Source organism: Ailuropoda melanoleuca, chromosome 7 (assembly GCF_002007445.2).
Source record: "Ailuropoda melanoleuca isolate Jingjing chromosome 7, ASM200744v2, whole genome shotgun sequence".
Taxonomy (NCBI): domain Eukaryota; kingdom Metazoa; phylum Chordata; class Mammalia; order Carnivora; family Ursidae; genus Ailuropoda; species Ailuropoda melanoleuca.
Window position 1 is genome coordinate 81,004,064 of NC_048224.1, and position 8,279 is coordinate 81,012,342.

The 8,279-nt window shown below is 45.2% G+C and overlaps 1 long non-coding RNA gene across 1 annotated transcript; it reads left to right on the forward strand.

Annotated features, from left to right (window-relative positions):
* Positions 1–229: 229 nt before the first annotated feature.
* Positions 230–7,506, forward strand: LOC117803083. Its single transcript, XR_004626713.1, has 4 exons — positions 230–287; positions 2,616–4,202; positions 6,480–6,624; positions 7,347–7,506. It is a non-coding gene; the product is annotated as an uncharacterized LOC117803083 (long non-coding RNA).
* Positions 7,507–8,279: the final 773 nt, after the last annotated feature.

Consider the following 8,279-nt stretch of genomic DNA (forward strand, 5'->3'; position numbering starts at 1 on the left):
TGGATCTCACAACCTGTGATCAGGACCTGAGCGGGAAACATGAGTCAGGCGCTAACCGACTGAGCCACCCAGGTGCCCCTAGTGGACAATTCACTTTATTTTTTTACTTTTTATTTTATTTTATTTTTTTAAAGATTTTATTTATTTATTTGACAGAGAGAGAGAGACAGCCAGCGAGAGAGGGAACACAAGCAGGGGGAGTGGGAGAGGAAGAAGCAAGCTTCCAGCAGAGGAGCCTGATATGGGATCGTGCCCTGAGCGAAGCGCTTAACGACTGAGCTACCCAGGTGCCCCGGGGGATTCACTTTATTTATTTATTTATTTTTAATAATATTTATTTTGTTATATTAGTCACCATAATGTACATCCCCAGTTCTTGATGCAATGTTCCATGATTCATTACTTGCATATAATACCCAGTGCACTATACAATATGTGCCCTTCTTAATACCCATCACCGGCCTATCAGAGGGGAATTCACTTTAAAACAGAGTTTTATTAATAACACTCAAGCCTGGAATAGTTTTTAGGTCTTAGTAGAGTTACAGTTCTATAATTGTTTTACTTGAAATCTCCCCAAATCTTTAATTTACATTAAGTATATTGTTTGCATGATTTGGACTCTAAGCCATAGCATGATAGTGGGATAAGTATATACATATATCATTCGATAGCACTCAGAGAGGGCATTTCTCCCCTCTCTCTCCGTCCTTCCCCCCTTCCTTCCCCCCTCCTTTCCTCCCTCCCTTCCTTCCTTCCATACATCCAACAAATATCTCCCGCTTGCCTGCTAGGTTGCAAGGCACTGTGTTAGGTCCTGTGGATGAAGCAGTGAACCAGCTCTCATGGGAGCCAGAGACAGGTCCCTAGGTTAAATTAAGAAGAAGTTAAGAGTTAAGAAGAATTAAGAAGAGGGGTGCCTCAGTCGTTAAGCGTCTGCCTTCAGCTCAGGGTGTGATCCCAGGGTACTGGGATCGAGCCCCGCATCAGGCTTCATGGTCCGCTGGGAGCCTGCTTCTTCCTCTCCCACTCCCTCTGCTTGTGTTTCCTCTCTTGCTGACTGTCTCTCTCTCTGTTAAATAAATAAATAAAATCTTTAAAAAGAAAAAAAAGAATAATTAAGAAGAAAGAGCCCATCATAAGGAGGATGGTGGTTACTTGCAAAGGCTGTCTCCCAACGCTGTGAGCTCCCCACAGCTGAGTTACCTGGGCCTAAGCTGATGCAGTATTCACCAGTGGCGGGCTGAGGGGGATGCTTACAAGAAGATTTCTTAAACTGGAAAAAGGTCGGGCTGCGTGACTTCCATGAACGTTCCCCTACTAACTCTCAGAATATACCATTCTAAGTTGCTTTTATTTTTATATATTTATTTATTTTATTATAATCATATTTTTAATTATATTATGTTACTCACCATACAGTACATCCGTGGTTTTTGATGTAAAGTTCGATGCTCCATTAGTTGCGTATAACACCCAGTGCACCATGCAATACGTGCCCTCCTTACCACATCACCAGTCTATCCCATTCCCCCACTCCCCTCCCCTCTGAAGCCCTCAGTTTGTTTCTCAGAGTCCATAGTCTCTCATGCTTCATTCCCCCTTCTGATTATCCCCCCTTCTTTATCCCTTTCTTCTCCTACCAATCTTCCTAGTTTCTAAGTTGCTTTTATTTTATTATTTTTATTTATTTATTTATTTTTTTAAAGATTTTATTTATTTATTTGACAGAGATAGAGACAGCCAGCGAGAGAGGGAACAGAAGCAGGGAGAGTGGGAGAGGAAGAAGCAGGCTCATAGTGGAAGAGCCTGATGTGGGGCTCGATCCCAGAACGCCGGGATCACGCCCTGAGCTGAAGGCAGATGCTTAACCGCTGTGCCACCCAGGCGCCCCTCTAAGTTGCTTTTAAAAAAACATTCTCAAGGAAAAATGCTAGGGAAACTTAGCATGCAAGAAACATTTCCTATATGGGTCAAACATTTCAAAGTGTGGATGGACGAAAGATGAACTGCAACCGATTCTTCTTTTGTGTGTTCAGCCGTGAACCTGGGTAAGCCGCTGCGTTTCCTGCCCATTTTAGCAGAGGTGATCACGCTTATTTCTACCTTGTAGGATGCTGGTGACACTGCTAAGGGAGTCTCCGTCCTTGGAGATATTTATTCATTATAACAACAAAAAGAGTGAACATTGAGCATTTGCTGTGCTCCAGATATTCTGTTATATACCTTGCATTTACAGCTGGAGTGAGTCCTTATAACAATCCTAGGAGGAATGTATTGTTATACCCACTTTGCAGATAACAAAAGTAAGTCTTAAAGAGCTTACGACGCTTGCCCAAGTTCCCACAGTTAGAGGCCAAGCTGGGTCTGAACCAGGGAATCCTTGACTCCCAGGCTCAGGCTCTTTGCCACGGTCTTATTGGTATCTGTCAGGGCTCTTGAAATCCCCCGGCTAGGGAGTTCCAGGGTATTTGGTGGCCAGCCCAGACTCTGACGGCTCATAATGTGTGTGCGCTCTGCCCACCTTCGTGAGGAATGCTATGGTGGATCACCTGTAGAGAGGTGCAGCGTCTTTAATTATAATTTTTAATTTTTCCCAACCCGATTTCTTACAGGCATAAACAAATCGCTTTCAAACCCAAAGGTCTACCAAACTACCGTGATGGAGAGAAGCATTGCATTTTAATCCTGTGAGTACGTAATTAATACAAGGACACCTCCTCTTTGTGGTGTAGGCTGCTTGTCCGGGGTTGTACGGAGACAGTCCCCATTTGTCTCTGTCCTTGAGGAGTCTGCCATGGCAAGAGAGCATGCTGACCCAATGGAGACGCAGGGGCACAACGAAGAAATCCCGGGCGCTGCCGGTGTCAGCGGGGACAAGGCAAGGGAACCCAGCACCTGCTGCTGCAGATTGGGGCAAAACCCACAAGTCCTTCCAGGGAAACTGGGCAGGTGGCCCCGCATGTCCCCCCCGGAAGGAGCCGGTGCAGGGGGCTGCCTGGGCTTCCCCTGGTCGCAGGTGATGGCTGACACCCAGTCCTCAAGTTCTTCACAGGTACCCCATGCATGGACACAAAATGAGCCCATGGACCTTCCCACCTTCCAGCGCCTTTCAGCATGGTGTGGTGTGAATAGCACACAGGCCTGGCTGCAAGTCATTGCTTCTGGGGACTCCCGGCTGGCTCAGCAGGTAGAGCCTGTGACTCTGGATCTTGGGGGTGTGAGTTCAAACCCCACACTGGGTGTGGAGCCTCCTTAAAAAAAAAAAAAAAAAAAGAATTGCTTCTTACTAACTATGGACCTTCAGCATGTTACTGAACTGCCCTGAACTTTAGTTACTGATTCTGAAAAATGGCATTATAATACCGACCTCTCACTGTGAACCTTAAATGAGACAGCGTCTCTAAAGCACCCAGCATGGTCCCTGATAAGCAGAAAAAACCAGGTCCTTTGGATTATGTGCCCAACCCCCATCTCATCTAATGAAAGGATCACTGACATGACATTCATGCTCACACAGGAAGGGGCTTTGAGAATCACCATGTAATTGGCTAGGATGTGAATCTATGCTGTTTTATCCCAAAATATCTTTTTTGATGTCTTGTAAGAAAAAGGTTGGAGACTTTAATGAAGGACTTAAATGGACTTAAATTCCAAGCTCATTTTTATCTAACTTGTAAAAAGTCATTCAGTGTCATGACCTCAGAGGCAGAGAGTTGAGCAAGGCCTTCTCCTTATTTCCTGCCATGTCATCACACCGGTCCATGCAAGGCCCCCCTTCTGTTATTTTGTTTCCTTTTAGGAATGTGCTCTTGAAAATTATGTATTGTTTTGTGTACATGCATTTTAGATTTACACACATGGTTCTACTTCCATATTTCATGTTCCCTAATGTTTTTCAGTAGACACTATGTTTTTAAGATCTGTCCGCGTGGTTCTATGTGTACATCGGATCCTTGCTTCCAACTGCTGGTGATACCCCATGTATAACTACGGCATTTGCTTTATCCATCTCCCAGAGGTGAGCACCCAGGCCGTCTCCAGTCCTCGCCAGCACCGACAGCCCTTAGCTGGCCTGCACACGTGCTCTTGTGGGCCGTGCGGGAAGTTCCTGGTTGAGCATGCCCAGGAAGAGAATTTCTGAGTCTTAGGATATGCATGTCTCTCATGTGGCTGCATAGTTCCAGGCCAAGCGCTGGAAGGTAACACCCCTCTGTACCCCAGCACCCTCCACGCCCCTGCCGATACTTGGTACTTGCCAGCTCTCCTTGTTTCCCAGTGTAATAGGTGCGAAATTGTATCTCATTTTGTTAATTTGCATTAAGGCAATCACCAGTGATCTGAGTACCTCGTAGTATTATGCTTCGACTGTTTTCTGTTTTCTCTTCCAAAATTATCTACTCGTAGCCTTTTTTTCTATAAAAAAGTAGTCCATTTTTCTATATAATGTGGTTGGCTTTTTTTCCATGTTGATTTGCAGTTTATGTATATAGTATAAATCCCCTGTCAATATTAGATATTGTAAATACCTTCTCCCTTTCTGCCCAGCATCTATTAACTATCTCCAGGATGTCTTTTGTTGAAACAAAATCCTTAATTTTGATGTGTTCAAATCATTTTCCTCCTTTGGTTTGTTATGCCCCTTTTCTCATGTATTACATCCCCTTTTACACGTGGGTTATCTCTGAGCTCCCTACTCCATTCTGTTTGGGCTGTTTGTCTTTATCAAACTGTTTTAAATGCTATGGCTTTAAAATACATCTTATTATGTGATAGGGAAAGGTCCTTCTTTTTATATCCATTTTAAAGGTTGATTCAGCTTTCCAGAGACTTTTATTCCTCCAAATCAATATTAAAGTAAATTTATTAAGTACCTCAAAAAATCCAACTAAGATTTGATCATGATGGCACTGAATTTATAGATTAATCTGGAAAGAATTAATGTCTTAATAATATTAAATCATCCCATCCAAGACTGTGGAGTGTCTTTCCATTTATTAAAATTGTCTCCTATAATAGACTATTTTAATAAAACTTCAAAGTCTTAAAAATAGAGATCTTGTTTGTATTCTTGATTCAATTCCCAGGTTTTATACTTTATGCCATTTAAAAAAAACTAACAGGCTATTTTTAAAAGCAGGTTTAGGTTTCCAGAAACATTGAGTGGAAAGTACAAAGAGTTCCCATAAAGCCCTTCATCAAATAGCTCCCCTCCAAACCCTCCCCTCTACACACACCGCTCCTCCCTGCTCCCCTCCTCACCACTGCTGGCTTCTTGCCCCTGCTGCAGTTTCTCTGCTTACTAATGTGCTGTATAGCTGTGATGTATTTGTGGTAACTGATGTATTATTATTAACTAAAGTGCGCGGTTTACTTCAAGATTTGCTCTTTGTTTTGTATAGTTCTAGGACTTTTGTCACATGTATAATGTTGTGTGTCCACTATCATAGTAACATGCAGAATAGTTTTTCTTCCCTTTTTTTTTTTTTTAACTAAACTCTGTGCCCAACGTGGGGCTCCAGTTCACAACCCGGAGATCAAGAGTTGCACACTGTACTGACTGAGCCAGCCACCCACCCCCAGAATAGTTTCGTCGCCCTAAGAATCCCCTGTGCTCTATGTGTCCCTCCCTCCCCACCTCCCACCTCCAACCCCTGACCACCACTGATCTTTTCACCATCTCTGTTGTTTTGCCTTTTCCAGAAGGTCATGGAATCAGACAGTACATACCCTTCTCAGACTGACTTCTTTCACTTAGCAATATGCATTTAAAATTCCTCCATGTCTTTTTGAGGCTTCATAGCTCTTTTCTTTTTATCGATGAATAATCTCCCACTGTAAGGATGTACCACAGTTTATGTTTCCATTCACTTATGTCTTTTTTTTTAAAGATTTTATGTATTTATTGGACAGAGAGAGACACAGCAAGAGAGGGAACACCAGCAGGGGGAGTAGGAGAGGGAGAGGCAGGCTTCCCGCTGAGCAGCTCAATTCCAGGACCCTGGGATGATGACCTGAGCCGAAGGCAGATGCTTAACAGCTGAGCCACCCAGGCACCCCTCCACTCACTTATGTCTTGATTGCTCTGAATTCTTGGCAGTTGTGTAAAAGTTGCTAGAAACATTTGTGTGTGGGTATTGGTGTGGACATAAGTTTTCGGCTCAGCTGAGTAAATGCTTGAGAGTACGGACACTGGGTTGTATGGTAAGAGTCCATTTAGTTTTGTAAGAAACCACCAAGCTGTCTTCCAAAGTAGCTGCACCGTTATGGATTTTACTAGCAATGCATGAGAGTTCCGGTTGCTCCACACCCTCGCCAGTGTTTGGTGTTGTCAGTGTGTCTGCTTGTTTTCTTATTGTTGAGGGTTAAGCTTTCTTTGTATATTTTGGGTATAAGTCCTTTGCTTGGATATGTTCTTCAAATATTTTCTCCCAGCGTATGGCTTGTTTTTCAACTTTCTCTCTTTGAAAAATCTATAGAATGCAAAATGGTAAATGTGTTCAAGGGTCAACAAGAAGCAGACGCTGTGATCAATGCGTGGTTGGCATGGTCTTGCCGATTGTAATGGAGGATGGATGTCACCGGATTAGAGGCAGTGCCAGGCATGCGTTAGAGGGATTCCTGGTGAGTTTGTTCTTACCATACTTTGGTTCTGATAGGAAAGAATGACATTTGTGGTACTAAGAAGTTCAAAGTGTGGATATGGTGCAGGAAGCCACGTGCTGCGTACTAGAAGTAAGAGACTAAGTGATAAGGCAAAGGGATGGCAGGGGTTTGGGGACATGAGGAATGCTGGGGCTATCTGCTCAGAGCCTGTCGTGGGTTTGTTCATACTGACAAGCTCAAATGCCCAGCCCAGATGCTGTGTAGTTCAGTTTGGAAGCAGAACCAGAGTGAATAGCAATTCGGCTTCAAAAACTGGTTCCAAATAAGGTTTTGGGATAAGCTAAAAGCAATTATTACTTAGCTTGGAGAAAAATCCTAAAAACAGAGCAAATTAAGCAGAGAGTAACTAAGGTTGAAAATAGAGAAAAACACATCAAACTGTGTTTGGATGTTCTGGTTCTTTATATTTTGCTTTCAGTGTTACTTTCTCAACCATTTCAGTATAGTTAGAATTTTGGCAATTTTTGCACAGTTGGATTTAGAAAATAGGGGAAAGAAGGCAGAGCTGGGGTCAGTCCGTGTCCTCCTCTCCAGCACTCAGGCTAGGATCACCGGGCAGCTGAGGCTGTTTCTCACGGAGCCACATGGCTGACTGTTCGGGAATTGGTAGTTGTAGTTGTTAGGAAAAATCCACCCAGGGGCTGCAAGGCCACAGCAGGTGCCTCTCCTCTCTCACCCAGGGAGCCACGGGAGTCACTGACTTACTACAACAGCCTTCCATGCACTTGGCCTTGACCGACAAAGCTTCTCAGAGTAGGACTTGATGGAGTGACCTCTGCTTGACCATAGTTGGTCCACGTCTTAGCCAGCGTGGGCTGCTATGACAGAACACCGTGCAGAGTGGCTTCAACCACAGACATTTATTCTCAGAGTTCTGGAGGCTGCGGAGTTCAAGGTCAAAGTACAAGCAGATCTGGTGTCCGGGGAGAGGTTATATTCTAGTTTGCAGGCCGAGGCCTTCTCCTTGTATCCTGACATGGCGACAAGAGATCATCTGTAGTGTCTCTTCTTACAGCCGGTTCATGAAGGCACAACCCCTGTGACCCAATGCCCTCCCCAAAGCTCACCTCCACATACCATCCGAGGGGGAATGGAGGCCGAAGTGTATGCATTTAAGCGGGATGCCCATTCAGTACAGGGTGGACTATGAGAGGAAACGTAGTTGTCCCCTCTGCAGCATCTCAGAAGGACCCTCTGGCTCGGCTCTGAAAACCCCGATGACCTCCTGTCCATCTACCCACCAAGCTCAGGACTCCGCCGGCCACGGGATGGTGTGGCCGGGCAGGCATGTGGGTGAGCTGACACGCAAGACACCCTGGCAGGCCGCGGGCACACGGGGGCGGCCTGGAAACCGGCGGTCTGGGGGGAGCTCCCGGACGATGACACGGGGCCGGGCCGGCTGCTGCTGGCACTGCACAGCTGTGATCCACTCACGCCCCGCACATCGTCCCCGTGGCCCGAGCCAACCACGGCAGAAACGTCCACGGCTGGTCACGAGGAAGCTGCGATCTGAGAAAGACAGTCGGGAGCCACGGAGAAGCTGTGCAATGAGCGAGAGCGGCCAGGCTGGGGAGTCTGGTGAGTCTTTAAGCTGTGGCTTTAGACAAATTCTG